The following is a 17688-nucleotide window of genomic DNA, read 5'->3' on the forward strand; positions in this document are numbered from 1 at the left end:
AAAGGGAGTTTCTACATTCAGCGGGAGGGGATATGCATCGGGTCTTCGCTCGCCCCCAATCTGAGTGATTTGTTTCTGGCGCGTATTGACAGAGGTCTTATGAGTGCTATTCAGGTGACGAGCATCATTAAGGTGTTCCGTTATATAGACGATTATGTAATTTTTTTATAAAGAGGACGAGACAGCACGACAGCAACAGCATGCACGTCGGCCAAATCATTGACGTTTTCAGAGAACTAAAAGGACTAGAAATAATGAGCGAACTCCCAGAAAACAACGTTCTGCGATTCCTTGACTTGCCGATAACCTATTTAGACAGTCATGCATGTTGGCAGTACGGACCACGAAATAAAAAGAGGCTGCTTCCTTACACCTCAGCTCACTCCAAGATCATCAAACGGGGAATAGTGAGAGCAGCAATGAAAGCCGCATTAGCAAGATCCTGCTACCATGATGTACAAGCTAATTTCGACGCCCAGATTTGTCGGCTTAAAGCAGCAGGTTACCCGACTCAGCTACTGTCCAGTGTCGCAGAAGGAGTACTGCAAGATCTTAGAGGCAGGAAAAGATCAAGGTCACATCACAAGAAAGGAACCCGTATGCAGTAATTGCACACTTTCATGGTTTTTCACACAACCCCAAGAAGATAGGCGAAAACGTGGGCGTAAAAGTGCTGATGTCAGCACCTAACAAGTTAAAGAGCATGTGTGCCATGGTCAACAGTGAGCAAACGGGAAGGAAGCAGTGCCAAAAGAAGCACAAGAACATGCACGTGAAATATACTAAAAACGTAGTTTATCAAATACCATTGTCATGCGGGCGCACCTACATCGGCCATACAGGGCACTGTTTAAATCAACGGCTCCAAGAGCATAAAAGAGATTTGAAAGGCGCCATCAGCAATGAACTGGCAAGGCATTGCCGAGAGCATCAATGTGCTCCCCAACTTGACAACACCACAATCATATCTACCTGCTTAGACCAACGGACGAGAGAAATTGAAGAAGCCATCAACATTCGGCAAAAGGGTGAAGAGTGCGTCAGCATCCCTTCCGTAGCACTTCGCGACCGCGAAATTAATTATCTGTGCATAAATGCACATTCTCATGCCATGTGGTTATCTTGTCTATCCCGCCTTTGGTTGGTTGGTTTTGTGGGGTTTAACGTCCTAAAGCGACTCAGGCTATGAGAGACGCCGTAGTGGAGGACTCCGGAAATTTCGACCACCTGGGGTTCTTTAACGTGCACTGACATCGCACAGCACACGGGCGCCTTGCTTTTCGCCTCCATCTAAAAGCGGCCGCCGAGGCCGGGATTCGATCCCGCGTCCTTGGGAAGAGTAGTCGAGCGCTGTAACCACTGCGCCACCCCGGCGGGGCTATCCCTCCTTCCCTCTTTTCCTTTCCTTCTTTTTTTGCACGAACGAGAGGTATTTAACCGACTAACGTGCAATAAAACATGGTTGATAGTCAGCGTCGTGTCCCTCTCTCTGCTTCGTCTCAGTTAGCGCTGTTTTTAGCCTCAGATCATGCACCAACCAGCCCAAATTTCCACCCTTTTGAAATAACAGCATCAGTGTTTAGGAAGCCTACGGACAGACACCAGTACTTACATTTCGAAAGTAGCCACATAGAGCACTGCAAGAAAGGCATCCTATTCAGCCAGGCTCTACGATTCAAGCGCATATGCTTTCGTGAGGAGGACTTCGTTTTCAAATGTGAGACGCTCTGCAAATATTTGGCCGGACAGCGCAGCCGGCAGCCCATTATTGATGATGCCATCCAAAAAGCTGCAGAGCAAGATCGTCAAACCATCTTACATCGCAAGAAGCCTGCGCAACCTGGTGTCCGAACTAACCTAATCTTAACCTATACAGCATCAGCCCGAACGTCAATGTCATTCTAAATATCACCACAAGATTCTTCTCCAAAGTGAAAAAAAAAAAAAAAAAAATAGGAGCCTACTTTCTGAACCACCCCTGGTCATGTACTGAAGGCGAAAAACATCAAATACATAATGACCTCATCGAAATTAAACAATTACAAAGTACCAGGATGTGCACTGTGCAATAAACCTCGCTGTAAGATTTGTCCAATGATTAATACAGCCACAACGGTCCAAAGCACAGCCTCCTCTTTTTCATTCAAAATTAGAGCAGACTTCAACTGTGACACAAGTAATGTGGTCTACTTTCTCGAGTGCGGCGTATGCCATTAGCAATATATTGTGCAAACAGAAACGCTTTTCCGATTGAGAATAAATAACCACCGGGGACATGTACGATCACTGCCAAGCAATCCTATCTCTAGACATGTAAGTATAAAAGAGCATTCATTTGTCTCCTTCAGGGTGACGCTACTACAGTCAGGATTCCAAACACCTTATGACAGGTAAGCTTGCAAGTCGTACTAATTATACAAATTCAATGCCTTGAATGCTGGCATTAATGAGAGTACTGGTAAGCTCTCCTGTCTTTCCCCGTAAATTCCAACCGATCTTATCATTGTTTCTGAAGGCTGTTTTTGTGCTTATGGTCTTCATTTTTATACACAGTTATGGTTGCTATTATTTTTTATTTATTTATTGACGCTGAACACTGCCTTATTGTGGAGTGCCACCTTCTGATGTATGTTTGTACAATGAAACTTGTTTTGATCTTGGGCGCTGCCCCACTGAGTGAAATTGCTATTTAAGTAAATGTGGTGCTTTCTTTTTTTTCTTTTTTTTTCGGACACCTTAAATCAATCCATTTTCGCGTGTTTTCTTCGATAAGTTGTATAGACTGCATTTACAGTGATATTTTCGTTTATCCCTACCACTTTAGCTTTTTTTTTTCCTTGTTCTCCTTCATTTTATTTCCCGGGTGCCTTTTACCGGCTTTATCTGCCTTACGGTACACCTGTGTCTTGTTGCTGCACCCCACCAAGCAAACAGGCGCCGCAAATCCTTGCACTCAACGCAAATGTCTGCACCCATCGAGGCACCCCGTCTCCCTTTTAGGGTTGTTGACCACCTACCCTGGTTGTTGATTGCTCGTTCCCCCCCCCCCCCCCCTTTTTTTTTTTTTGCGCGCACATCGGCTTCTTTTTTATGCTTGCCCCCTTTTTGTGGTCGCGTGGCGGCAAAATGCCCCTACGTTTTGTTTCTTTTTCCGCCCCTCTCGTCAATTTCCCCCGTCATTTCCCCTTTCTCTGCCTTCTGTCGCTGTCATTGTAAAACCTTTAGAAGGCGCCTGAGTGCCCACTGTAAAAATATCCTTGAGAAAGGTCGTGCTATGACCGGAACGTCGAAAGCAATATGTTTTTAGTTTTTCAATGTGACTCTCTGAACATACGCTCCGTTTCAAAAACATACTATATATATATATATATATATATATATATATATATATATATATATATATATATATATATATATATATATATATATATATATATATATATATATATATATATCAGCATTTTCTTGCAACGGAGCGTCAGGCGTAGACAACCGCCAAGCGAGCGGCCAAGTTCTTTGTCCCCGGGCACAACAGTAAGCGTTGCATGCCAGTGGCTATAACGATGAAGATAAGCACACTACAATATATATGAAGACCCGCTTAACAAAGCCGTATGACCGTGCATATATATACGTAGCCTAGGGGCAACGTGTCTAACTCGAGTCCCAGAGGTCCCTTTTGATGCAATTCCCACATCGTGTTATGTCGTCTCGTGACGTCACATGTCTAATCAGTGTCTGGCCATTTCACCTCCAATCTGCCAACTGCTAGAGCCGTGCAAGCGAATTTTAATGCTAAATACTTGATGTAGGCTCATGAATGTGGACAGGATTTGTGATTTCGCGGAGGGTGTCACATCGTCGTTGTCGAGGAATGAATTGATGAATAAAATAATGGTTTTGTGAGGTATAGGATTAAAGCATGTGTCTCCGTGCAATATTTCGTTGATGTGGAGTAATTAGTTAATTAATAAGAGCCAAAAGTCAATCGCACATGAATATAGCCAAAGGATGTAGTCATATAGTCTGCAAACGTCAAAACAGCCGCGGACGTCGAAATTGTGCAAAATGCGTCCAAATTGTGGAAAAATTGTGCAAAAAATATTGCAAAGCTTTAATGTCAGGCCTCATCATTGTGTTGCAACGTTGAAAACAGTCAGTCAACAGTAAAAGAGGGTGGAAGAAGAGGGCGGACGAGGCTTGTAACGTGATAGCTTTAAAATGTTCCTGCTTGTAATTCACCGAGGGATAAATAGACGCCGACGATGGCGAGGGCCTCTCGACCGAGGTGGACGGCAACGTGTAACTCCTTACCGTGCACGCATGCATAAACTTCCGCCAATGCAATAACCCGTAACGTTTAAATTTTTATCTTTATCTCAGGATTAAGTTGCATGAGACACCCTGTATTTAGGCGTATAGCTCAAAAACGCAGTTACACCAATACTGGAAAACATCATACACAGCATAGCAACACTTACAGATGAAGGATGACGCATAAAAATTTGCTGGGTCCCCAGTCATGTTGGAATCCGAGGTAATGAGAAAGCAGACATGTGCGCTGCCAAAGCTCGAGACAAGAAAGTAGAAGTGCAGATACCATCTCAAGACTACATGAAATTGAAAGTAAACTGATGCAAAACTGGCAGTCCACTTAACACGGAAAGAAATAACAAAATACACCTCATAAAGCCTCTGATAGAAGTGTGGAAGTCGAGTACCCACCTTGAACGTTCCAAAGAAGTGGCTCTATGCTGTCTTCGCATATGGGACACACACATTTAACACACAGCTTCATTTTAACAAAACAGGATTAGCCCTTGTGTGATTCATGCGGACACGAGCTAACAGTCACCCACATTTTACTTTCATGCAGACAACTTGAACAACTAAGAAGAAAAAACATTTTACGCGGTTTTACAAACAACACATTCCTCTTCATCCAGCGTTGCTTTTAGGTGAAAATGCTCTCGTTGATTTGCCCTGTGTTCTCAGGTTAATAGAAGCAAACGTTCTAAACAGAATGTAAATTTAAATTACGTAAATACGACACTCTTAACCTTGAAGTTGGCGCATGATAGCCTAAGTTGCTTATGCGCCACTAAACCCAACACAACAACACAACGCCTGTCATCGAGCTTCAGTAATGCAAACGTGCATTGACTCGCAGCATCCATTATATTCAAGCTTCAGGTATCTTACGTATGCATGCATCGACGATGCGAACAATTTGTTTACGCCTGGCTTTGTCTGAATGGGGGGCGTATCCACATCTCAATTCGTGCACGCCGGGCCTCGCTCTCGCAGTGCGCTGGCTGCGAGGCGATCGCGCAGTATACGGCCAAGTATTCAGACCTGACCGCATTCTGGGCCGCGTTAACGATTAGAAGAGGACGCTGGGAGGAGTCAAGGTTAACCGCTCCTTCACTTGGGCTGCCGAGAGAGGTGTTAGGAGAGTGCTAGCAGCTCTCTCGCAGTCCCACATGGGCCTCGTGCAAACTAGCATGGAGAAATATTAAGACGCGACGAAACAAAGAGGGCATTGCAGATCCCAGGGCCAGCCAATCGAGAGTCGGAGGGGCAAAACACTGTGCCCGTAAGAGAGTTCCTGATTGGTCAGTGCACAGAGTCACGATGTCGTCATTTGCATTGATTGGCCAGCTTGCTGCGTCTGTGTGTCTGGGGCACGGAGGTATGGGCCCTGGGTAAAAGCAACTGCAACGCCAGTTGATTATCCCGCCTTTCTACGTGTCGTCCCACATCAATCATCCGTTAAATGATAGGTGTTGCACAACGCCGCACCGATATTTGCCTAAATTTGTTCATTCCTCTTCATCGTAACACAGCGCGAAACACGAGACCAAAAGGAACAGGAGACGACACGAGCGCTGAACACCGCTGGGTTGTGAAGGAAAAGAGCCCATTGTACAAGAAATGTACTTCGCGACTCACGAGAACAGAAAACTGGGCGAGTTGGAATGGATTCATCGTAAAGCAGCGCGACCAATAGGAACAGGAGACGACACGAGCACTGATTTTATTCCTCTTGGTCTTATGTTTCGCGCTGCTTTACGATGAATCTTTTTCTTTTCCTTTTCCTTTTCCTTTTTCTTTTTCTCTTTCTCTTTCTCTTTCTTTTTCTTTTTCTTTTCCTTCTTCTTCTTCTTCTTCTTCTTCTTCTTCTTCTTCTTCTTCTTCTTCTTCTTCTTCTTCTTCTTCTTCTTCTTCTTCTTCTTCTTCTTCTTCTTCTTCTTCTTCTTCTTCTTCTTCTTCTTCTTCTTCTTCTTCTTCTTCTTCTTCGTCTTCTTCTTCTTCTTCTTCTTCTTCTTCTTCCTTGATATATGGCACATACCCAGGAAGGGGGATTGGCCAGGGTTCAGTGTGGACTGCCAAATGTCTTACACAAACTGAAGTAGTGCATTAAAGTAATTGTCAACTAAACAAAAACATAAGATTTAAGATCACAAAATTGATTGAAAGGAAAGATACGAAGCAGAAATTTTTAAGTTTATAAATTTAGAATACAATTAGCAAGGGAATCTGTCCGTAGCTGTGATGTCGTTATGTAAGTACTGATAAATTTGAGGCAACGCAAATCCTTTCGCACTCGCACCGAAGGAGAGTAGAAGCGGGAGCGACAACGTAAACCCCAAACGTGCAATTGGAGTTTCTAAATGCACCCTCCTCTGATGTGAAAACCTTCGGCAAGTGAGAAGGAAGTAATCAATATTTTCAATCTCACCGCAAGCCTCACAAAGGTTTGAGGGGCTGATCCCGCATCTACATAAATAAAGATTTAGGCGAGGAATCCTGCATCTCATGAGAGTCGTCGTTACCTTACACTGCCGTGATTTACATGAACGAACTTATTCCAACTCACCCAGTTTTCTGTTCTAGTGTTCTTCGCATCTGCACTGAGCGGAACCACCTTAATTCCTGCCTCCATCGCCACCATAGTCAATGCTGATATCGCCAAGCAATGTGCCTACGATATTGTATGCCCCTCCTCTCTGTAATGCCCTCGCGCACTGAGAGTGTTGAAATAAATAAATAAATTGTGAAGAGGAAGAAGTACGTGGGGAACATTTCAGTCAGCGGCATTGTTATATCACTGCGCGTGTGGGATTTGACGGTGTTCGCTGTCGCTCTGTTCGCCGCTGATCTTCATAGTCCGAGTACCATCAAATAAACCCCCATCTTACATTTGGTGGAGTGTCACTGGCTATAAACATCGATCCTGGAGCTCCGCAGCCGCACTCTTGTGACGCCCACGACACCTGGGGACGTTAGACACGAAGCTGTGCAGGCGGGCACAGCTGTCATCTGTGCCGGATCCCTTCGCCAGCGGGTCCCAGCTATCTTCAGCTGGACCGACGACCATGACGTAGAAGATTGGCTCAGCTCCTACGAACGGGTGAGCCTTTACAACAAGGAGGACGACGACACAAAGCTTAACAACGTCATATTTTATCTTACCGGCGTGGCCAACCTGTGATACCTGAACCACGAGGGGGATAACCGAAGTTGGGCCACCTTCAAAACGATGTTCTCAGAAGTGTTTGGCAGTCCGGAAGTCTGAAAACTCCGTGCTGAACAGCGCTTGCGTGAGCGGTCGCAGCAGATGGGCGAAAGCTTTACGGGTTAAATAGAAGATATCGTCGACTTATGCAAGCGGGTGAACCCCAACATGTTGGAATTTGAAAGGATCAAACACATATTGTAAGGCACAGACGACGACGCATATCCTATATTGATAGCCCGTGACTTGCGCACCGTTGCCGAAGTCTTCACGCTCTGCCAGACTTTCGAAGAGCTCCGCAAACAAAGGGCACTGACTCTTCAGCACCCAAGGCAAGTGGAATCGCTTGCCGGACTGACGCCTGCCACCGACAGCTCCTCCCTGCTACAGCAGATAAAAAGATTTCGTTCGTGAAGAGGTGGCGCGTCAGCTTTCATTTCTCCCTAGCTCAAAAGAACAGCCACCGCATTTTGCCCCTGCTATCCGTCAAGCCATTCAAGAGCAGGCTGCTGAGGTAGCCCCGTCCTCCCATCCGCCATCACCTGTCGCCGCTCCGCTAACTTATGCCGACGTCCCGCGACTTGTTACCGCTCCTGTGACTTGCGCCGACGTCGCCCCAAGGCCTGTCGCCGTTCCACCAATTTACGCCGAAATCGCCGCAAGACCTCGACCGCCTAACTACCCTGCGATGGCAGTGCCGGTACAAGCGACGGCACCACTATCATCATCATCAACAACCTGACTATACCCACTGCAGGGCAAAGGCCTCTTACATATTCCTCCAATTAACCCGGTTCTTTGCGAACTGCATCCACTTGACCCCTGCGAACTTCTTAACCTCATCCGCCCACACAATTTTCTGCCACCCCCTGCTACGCTTTCCTTCCCTTGGAATCCAGTTTGTTGCCCTAAGCGACCATCGGTTATCCTTTCTTCGCTCTACATGTCCTGCCCATGCCCATTTCTTCTTCTTGATTTCCATTAGAATGTCATTGACTTGAGTTATTTCTCTGACCCACTCTGCACGTTTCCTATCTCTTAAAGTTATGGCTACCATTTTTCTTTCCATAGCCCTCTGCGTTATCCTCAACTTAAGTAGATCCCTCTTTGTTAGCTTCCACGTTTCAGCCCCATAGGTAAGTACAGGTAAGATGCAACTGTTGTATACTTTCCTCTTGAGCGCCATCGTATCATATCATCGTTTACCTGCAAACCTTATAGAAGTTTTGGTCGAGGGCATTTCTGCCGTGGCTGGTATCGACACCGGTGCCACGATTTCAGTAATGAACGCTAATCTTTGTTGCTCGTTAAAGAAAGTGAAGACGCCAGTTTCAGCACTCTCTGCGCACGGCCACTGCTGAACACATTACGCCGTTAGCAGCATGTACAGCTCGAATCATGATCCAGGACTCATTGTAAAATATCACTTTTGTCGTGCTGCCCTCTTGCTCACATGCGCTCATCTTAGGCTGGGATTTGCTGTCGCGTCACGCTGCTATCATCGATTGTGCTTGCGCTGAAGTGGGGTTCTCGACTTTGCCCGATGCCTTACCAGACGCTGATCCATAAAAGTCCTGTGCTAAAGCCCTCGTCGCCGATGATATTGACCTTCCTCCCTGCTCTTCTGTGCTTGTTCGTGTCGCTTGTGCCTCTGTTAGCGATGACACTGTTCTCTTCACACCAGCCCATACTTTCCTGCGCCGCAAGTGCCTTCCATTGCCCTACGCAGTGCTCACTATTTCCGCTGGCCTTTCCATGTTATGGGTCTCTAACCCATTTAACTCCCCTACTTCTTTGTGCCATGGTGAATGCATCAGAAGTGTCCAACCAATCGCATCTCTTCTGATCTCTGAGGAACCTGACGACGCGCCGCACTCTGCCGTGACTGCGCTCAGCCCGCCTTCACCTGCACCCGCCCTCCCCTCTACAGACGTGCTCCTCCGTTCCATCGACGTCGATTTTCCTCCAGCGAAGCGCACACAGCTTCTGAACCTACTACATCACTTTCGTTTTTCCTTCGACTCTCATCAAAGTTCTTTGGGTCGAACTTCTACAGTCACTCATCGCATCGCACACGCACCACTACGACAGCGCCCATGACCGTGTGTCTGCAACCGAACGCCAGGCTATTGAAGAGCAAGTCGACCTAATGCTCCAGAACGGCGTGATTTAGCCCTCAAGCAGCCCTTTGCGCTGCCTTTGCGCTGAGAACTATTTTCTGAGATCTAGAATACCAACTAGCCCACCATCTAACTCTGCTGACGTCACCTGTTGTCCTCGTACAAAAGAAAGATGGCTCTATCCGCTTCTGTGTCGATTATCGCCGCTTTAATAACATTACGCGCACCCTTTCCCGCGCATCGATGACACTCCCGATTGTTTGCAAGACGCCCAGCTCTTTTCTTTTCTAGATATATGTTCCGGGTACTGGCAGGTTCCTCTGGAAGCAGCTAATCGCCCCAAAACCGCCTTTGTAACTCCCAACGGCTTGTACGAATTTACAGTTATGCTGCGTGGCCTTTGTAATGCTCCTGCAACATTTGAGCGGATGATGGACACCATTTTGCGTGGCTTAAAGTGGAAGACATGCCTATGCTACCTCGACGACATCGTCGTATTTTCTCCCGACTTTGACACACACCTCTACCGTCTGAAGCACGTTTTGACCTGCCTCTCTGATGCCGGACTGCAGCTGAATTTGAGGTAAAAAAAAAAAGTCGTTTTGCCGCCCGCCAGCTCACCATTATCGGCCACGTTGTCTCCAAAGAAGGTGTATCTCCAGATCCATGCCAAACTTCGTGCCGTAGCAGCCTTTCCCAAAGCGACTTCCATCGAAGATCTACGTAGCTTCCTCGCGCTGTGCTCTTACTTTCGTCGCTTTATTAGAATTTTGCTTCCATCGCTGCTCCCTTGACAGAACTTCTGCCCGGCAGTTCCGACCTTTCGCTGTGGTCGCCAACGTGCGAAGATGCCTTTAATACTTTGCGCCGCATCCTCACGGCATCGCCTGTCTTGCGTCACTTCGAACCCACAGTGCCTACCGAGGTCCACACGGACGCCAGCGGTGTTGGTCTCGGCGCTGTGCTCACTCAGCGCAAATCAGGCTATGCTGAATACGTGGTCGCCTATGCTAGCCATACAATCACGAAGGCTGAATCCAATTACTCTGTTACTGAAAAAGAGTGCTTAGCCATTATTTGGGCTCTTACTAAATTCCGCGCTTACCTCTATGGCCGCCCTTTTGAGGTAGGGACGGACCCACATGCGCTTTGCTGCCTTTCCTCACTTAAAGACCCGTCCGGCAGACTGGCAAGATGGGCTCTTCGCCTTCAGGAATATGATGTCCGCGCTGTTCACCGCTCCGGCCGCAAACATCACGACGCCGATGCCCTTTCCTGCTGCCCCCTTAGAGCTAAGATCGTGAGCCTTTCCTCTTCCGACGATTCTCCGCCATCGCTTCACATCAATGACATGCCGTCAGCGCAGCGGAAAGATCCTTGGATAACTTCTCTCCTCGATTTTATCTCCAATCCTACTGCTGCTTCTCGATCGCATGCTCTCCACCGCCATGCTTCCCACTTCGCCATTCGTGATAACCTCCTGTACCGCCGCAACTGCTGCGCATATGGCCGCAAGTGGTTGCTCGTTATTTCCCAGCAGCTACGTTCGCAAATCTGTGACTATTTCCACGCTGACCCACAATCCGGTCACGCGGGCGTCTTCAAGACATACACTCGTCTCCGGGTGCGTTACTACTGGCGGGGCATGTACACCTTCGTACTGTACGTTCGCTCATGCCTCACATGTCAACGTCGCAAGCCATCTCCTCAATGTTCTGCTGGAGAGTTGCTGCCGTTACCCTACCCACCACGCCCTGTTGAGCTCATCGGCATTGATTTGTACGGGCCACTTCCCTACGCTGCAGCCGGCAACCGCTGGGCTATCGTAGCCGTTGATCATCTGACGTGGTATGCAGAAACCGCCGCACTTCCATCTGCCACAGCGTCAGAAGTAGCTTCCTTCATTTTGCAGCGATTTGTTCTTCGTCACGGCGCACCTCGAGAGCTGCTCAGCGACAGAGGACGCGTTTTCATTAGTGAAGTTGTGAAAGCCTTGCTCACCAAGTGCAACATTATTCATAGAACCACCTCCGCCTATCATCCCCAGACTAATAGCCTCACTGAGCGTTTCAATCGTACCCTTGGCGACATGCTCTCTATGTACGTCTCCTCCAACCACTCAAATTAGGACCTCGTCCTTCCGTATGTCACTTATACGCTTACAATACCGCAACGCAGTATACTACTGGCTTCTCTCCTTTTCTTCTCCTGTACGGCCGTCACCCCTCTGCTACAATCGACACCATACTCCCGTATCAGCCAGACATATCAGAGTATACTCCTGCGTCTCAAGCAGCCCAGCATGCGGAAGACTGTCGACAAATTGCCCGCGCATTCACGGCTAACACCCAGTACCGCCATAAATCCAACCATGACAAGCAACACTCGACACCGGACTTCTCGTCTGGCGTTCTTGTGTGGCTGTGGATACCTTCCAATGATCCTATAGACTGTACTCGAAATTTCTTGCTAAATACCATGGCCCATACCGTGTTCTGGAGCGCACCTCTCCGGTTAATTATGTGGTGGAACCTCTTACGCCGTCTCGTGATCTACGCCCTAATACGGCCCTGCCGTCTTGCTCACGCCGTAAGTCGCCAGGATGACTCCTCTTCGTCCCGCCGGTAATTGGGGAGAGGAAGAAGTACGTGGGGAACATTTCAGTCAGTGGCATTGTTATCGCTGCGCGTGTTGGACCTGACTGTGTTCGCTGTCGCTGTGTTCGCCGCTGATCTTCCCAGTCCGAGTACCATCAAATAAGCCCCCCCATCTTACAAAATAAATAATTAAATAAATAAATAAACAAAATACACTCATGATGGCGCTTTACGATTTGTTCGCGCGAGATTTCTCGACTGAAGGAGGATGGAGGAGTCTACAACGGCCCCACTTTAAACTAGTTCATAAATTCTGTGTGTGCGTGGATGCATGCATGTAATAAAGGAGCAGTTATGCATTAGCAGCCGCCCAAGCACAATCATACGGCTACAAAGGAAGACAGCACAGCTGTCTCACAAACTTCATGGTTGAAAAATACTCCTCCTGGTCTGGGTTATACATTTAGAACAGAAAGACAAGATATCCGTGAGCTGAAGCGCGGCCCTCAAGCAGGGCCTTCTGTACTGTTGAGTTAACCGAAAGCTTAGCCTCCAAGAAAGAGTTCGCACGCATATTGCGCTCTGCTGCCGAATGGGGAGAGGAAAAGGGGATCTTCATCAAAAGCAAAAATAAAAATCAAATAAGCGAAAGCTGTAATGATTGACCCTGTCAGCGTCTACGTCACAAAGCAAACGAGCTCATGCTACGAGATTTTATTTCGTATTCATATATCATTTGCAAATGAATGCAGGCGATGTCTGCATGGCTGTCAATATAATAGATGAATCAAACGGGATACTCAGAATCCAACTAAAGGTATAATGGGCGTACTGTTCAGGCGCCTCTATATAACTGTGCTTCATAATATCAGCTGCAGGAGGATGTTCCATAGGGCGCACTTTAATAAGCCTGACGTCATTGAGCTGACGCCACCGATTAAAGCGGCCCTAATTGCGCGGTGATGGTTGCCTTTCTCTCCGGGAGGTGCCTCTATGGCATGAGAAAGGCTCAGATTCAAACAACGTGGCAGAGAATGCGTTTTTCACTCCTGTGCGCTTTCTGTCAGCGAGCACAGTCAAAATATTGCGGTGAACTAAAAGGCAGTGTGGCGAACTGACCGTCAAGAAGTGCGGCTCTGTCGGCAAAACGAGGAGAGGTTTCCGCATAAGATAGTAGGAGCATTCGTGGTGTTGGGTCTGTAGTGCTGAAGCTGGCACATGCTTGGGGTCAAGCTTGTCTAGGGTGTCAGACTGCCATGTTTTCGTGGCACTGACACGCGGTCTCTTAGGACGACACGATCGGGTTCAGCAGCCCCTCGTGTGTGAGGTGTGTTTCAAGAACTGCCCAACTGTCGACAAGCTCTGGTCTAGAGCAAGCACTCGACAGGACAAGCAAAAAGACTATCGGCGCTGATCTTTTTACAGGCACACAAGTATACAGAGCATGCAGAGCCTTCCTGGAGGGGATGTGTTTTCACTTTCAGCGCTGCGTCTAGAGGGCAAAAAAAAAAGAAAGAAATATAACGATAACCGATGGGCGCAATTTTTAAGATGAAAAGTTTTCTAGGCTCATGGATGTGCACAGGAAGCCTGTCCGCGCGAGGTGTCCACCCCTGCTAGCGCTTGAACAATAAAGACAGGAGAAAAGGAATGATATGACGGTATGAGACAGATGAGGAAAAAGTGAACCTAGAAACAAAGTTCGATTACTGTAAATTAATTAGGTAATTAATTGGAGCCAGAAATGTCAAATTTGTGTCGAAATAGCGCCGGACGCCGATATATTTGGATGGGGCTGAAAATAGCTCAAACGATGAAAAAGTACAAAAACGCCAAACTAGGCTAGAACGCCGGATTTGTGTCGAAATAGATTAAAAACACGTAATTATTAGTAAATAATTTAAGGTCACCGTAGGATGTATAATTTGGGACAAAAACGAAGAAGCTTGAATGACGACGTCACATCCGGTTTAAGGGCATGAGTCAGTGTGAGATCTCACAAAATGAGTAAAAACGCTTGATTGGTGTGGAATTATATAAAAAAAAGACGTCTAGAAAAAGCAAATAAGCTCAAATAGAAATAACGGAATCAGAACGGAAGCAAATGAGAGCAAGAGAAACAAACGAGGTCCAATGCAGCAAATAATTTCAAACGCGACAAACGAGCACGAAGATAGGGATTTCACCTTATGCCCTCAAGAGGTTTCAAGTACCTCGTACGGGTTTTAACATGGCAATGTTGCCTACTAGAGTCCCGTTTACCCCTTAAAGCTGTCTGGCGCTCGCTCTGTCCAGATAGCCTCTGCTGCCTTTTAGGCGGTGCCAAGCGATCGCAATAGCTATGGGCAATTAAACCACAGCCGTCGTCATGGATGATCCAGGCGAGACGTCTCGTGCACTGTCTGCGACTCGGAGGCTGCGAAGGCGACAGGCCGAATGCGACTATCTACTGTGGACGTAGCTCGCCGAGAGGCTGCCGCACAGAGACGTGTAGGAGAGGCGGATCGCGGAGTATGCATGCGTCTTGCTTTTCGCCTCTGTCGAAGAGCTGTCCCTGCGATCGGAATTCTATCCTGTTTCCTTGGGTTCAGCAGTCGAGCGCGGTAACTATTCTGAACCACCGCGTCGGGCCTGTGGTTTGATTGTCATGGAGGAAACGGGAGTTGACAATAGCGCTAAATTCAGTTTGCAGCCGTCAGCATTACGTCGAATTCCACTCACTCGCAAATACAGCAGTACAGAGTCGTCACAGATTAGGAGTGGAGAAGAGCGATAAGTCATGAAGGTTTTTTCAGTGTCTTGCTCTCAAACTTTGCTGCCACTGTGGTCTGCTTCCAAGGCTGTTGCAAAGATTCCACAAATAAACAAGGGACGCTCCACTCTACCACTCCGTTCGGCCTTCCGTGCTCTAAACGTAATCATGGCGAGCAGCTTTAATAGACTGCTCTCGGCGGCATTCGTGAAAGCTGAATTGTATCAATTCAAAACGAGTGGGAGAGAAAAAAAGAAAAGTACGGCGCCGCCGTCCCCCCTACCGACAGCTATGGGGCGCCGATATGCGCCTTGTATGGCAACGTGCCGCAGTGGTGTCAACCCGCGCCGCTCGCTCGACCCGGCCAATCCGCATTGCAAAGACACCCCTGCGTATGGCGAGGGCGCGTGCATGTAGAGTCGCACCACGAGAAATGGGAGCAGAGCGCGCGTCGGACGACGCTAGCGACAGTGCGCGAGCGCACGTGCATTGCCGCGTCGCGTCGCGGGTGGTCACCCTCCCCCCCTTCGCCTCCAGCTCCGTCTCCGAGTCCTTTCTCGCCTTCGTTGCTGTGCGCGGTTCCAATGCCGTTTCCTAATCTCGTCTCATCCCACATGCAATGAAACGCGACGAACACGCCGCGGCCTGCACTTTACGTTCTTAACTGCATAATACATTATAGGGGAGCTTTTTATGCTGGAATGCAAAGCACTGGAGACTAGTGTCACTGAAGTTCAACCTCATGCGGTGTGCGACGTTGTCGCCTCAAAGAAGTAAAAGTCGAGGGCGTCCTTTTTTTTTTTTTTTTCGCTCCAAATATCAGACTGCACTAAAAGGTAACTTATTACAACTAGCCGCCTTCCACGTATACATAGATAACCTTGTGCAATCAAAAGGTGAAAGGCAAGGTTAAGAGAAAGAATAAGGGCGGTGTTCGTCGAGAAATAGGACGAGGTGTGGTTGGTGCATTTGTTTTTTATCTTTAAGAAAGGGAATGACTGAGGGAAAGGAACAAGGTGGGAGTAAAAGAGGGAAATATAAAGTATCTGAGACTGAGATCTGTGGCGAAAAACAGCGCTAACATGAGACGAAGCAGAGAGAGGGAGCACGACGCTGCGATCCATCTTACATGCCAAATGTATGTATGCTGGAGCGCAATTCTTTTGCCTGAATAGTTTCGCCAACGGAAACTCAGTAGTTAATAATGCTTTACCATGACCTCCCATCCAGAGGTAAACTTGGGCCAGCATGAGCATCGCATCTCTTGCTTCATTTCGGTTCAGAGTCTCATTGTTGGCGGTAGATCATGGTGTAGTACCAACCGGTCCCGTGCGACGCCGAAGGATTTAAATCAACGGGCCGAAATTGGGATTCCCAAAACTCTGCCCGTGAGCGCGGACTTTCCGCTGAACTAGTAGTGGTTTTGATCAAAAATAAAAAAAAAATAAAAAAAACTATCCACGAGTAAGATACACCACATTTCCGGTTCGCGAGGACTCCTTGCCTTTTCGGGAACCAAAAGAAAAATCTGGGGAGAGGGGGTGGCATCGAGAGTGATAGGAACGGCAGAATAAAGGCAGGAGAAATAATAATGGAGAAATGCGTAGATCACAGCAGATTGTGGCAAGCTCTCCAAGAGATGGGAGTTCCAATTCAGCTCATCTGTCTCCTCAGGAACCTGTATGAAGGGCAAGAGGCCACAGTCAGAACTGGGCATGGTCTTACTGATTGGTTTCCGATCGAGAAAGGAGTGAGGCAAGGCTGCATACTGTCGCCCTGCCTATTTAACCTATATGCAGAGTGCATCATGAGGAAGGCCGGTCTGGACGAGTCTTCAGCTGGAGTGAAGATTGCTGGAAAACGTATCAACAACCTTAGATATGCGGATGATACCACTTTAATGGCAGAAAGTGAAGTGGAACTCAAGAGACTTCTGATGCGCGTACAAGAAGAGAGTGAGAAGTTTGGGCTTAAACTGAACATTAAAAAGACAAAGATCATGGCGTCTTGCCCTATCAAGTCCTGGAGCATCAATGGACAAGAAGTGGAAGCTGTGACAGATTTTCTCTTCTTGGGCTCCAAGATTACCTCGGAAGGAGACTGCAGCCATGAAATTAGGAGACGCTTGCTTCTGGGAAAGAGAGCAATGGTTAGCCTTGACCGTCTAGTAAAGAGCAGAGACATTAGTCTGCCAACCAAGATCCGTATAACTCGTGCTATGGTCTTTCCAGTTGTGATGTATGGATGCGAGAGTTGGACTGTGAAAAAGGCTGACCGCCGAAGAATTGACGCGTTTGAATTGTGGTGCTGGCGAAGAGTCTTGAGAGTTCCTTGGACGGCCAGAAGATCAAATCAGTCGATATTGTCGACCATAAACCCTGACTGCTCATTGGAGGGTCAAATTCTAAAGTTGAAGCTCAGCTACTTTGGTCATCTGATGAGAAGAGAGGAGTCGCTGGAGAAAGATTTGATGTTTGGAAAGATTGAGGGTTGCCGGAGAAGGGGTAGGCAGCGAACGCGATGGTTAGATGGCATCCTCAAGGCACTGCAGATGAAGTTATGTGATGTTAGGAAGATAGTGAGAGACCGGAAAGCGTGGCGTGACATGTTTCATAGGGTCACCAAGAGTCGGATACGACTGAACGGAACTGAACTGAACAGCAATGAAACTATATTCACAACTGCACGCGAGGAGAGGAC

This window comes from Amblyomma maculatum, chromosome 9 (genome assembly GCF_055883805.1).
Source record: "Amblyomma maculatum isolate TAMU_Amacu chromosome 9, ASM5588380v1, whole genome shotgun sequence".
NCBI classification, from domain to species: domain Eukaryota; kingdom Metazoa; phylum Arthropoda; class Arachnida; order Ixodida; family Ixodidae; genus Amblyomma; species Amblyomma maculatum.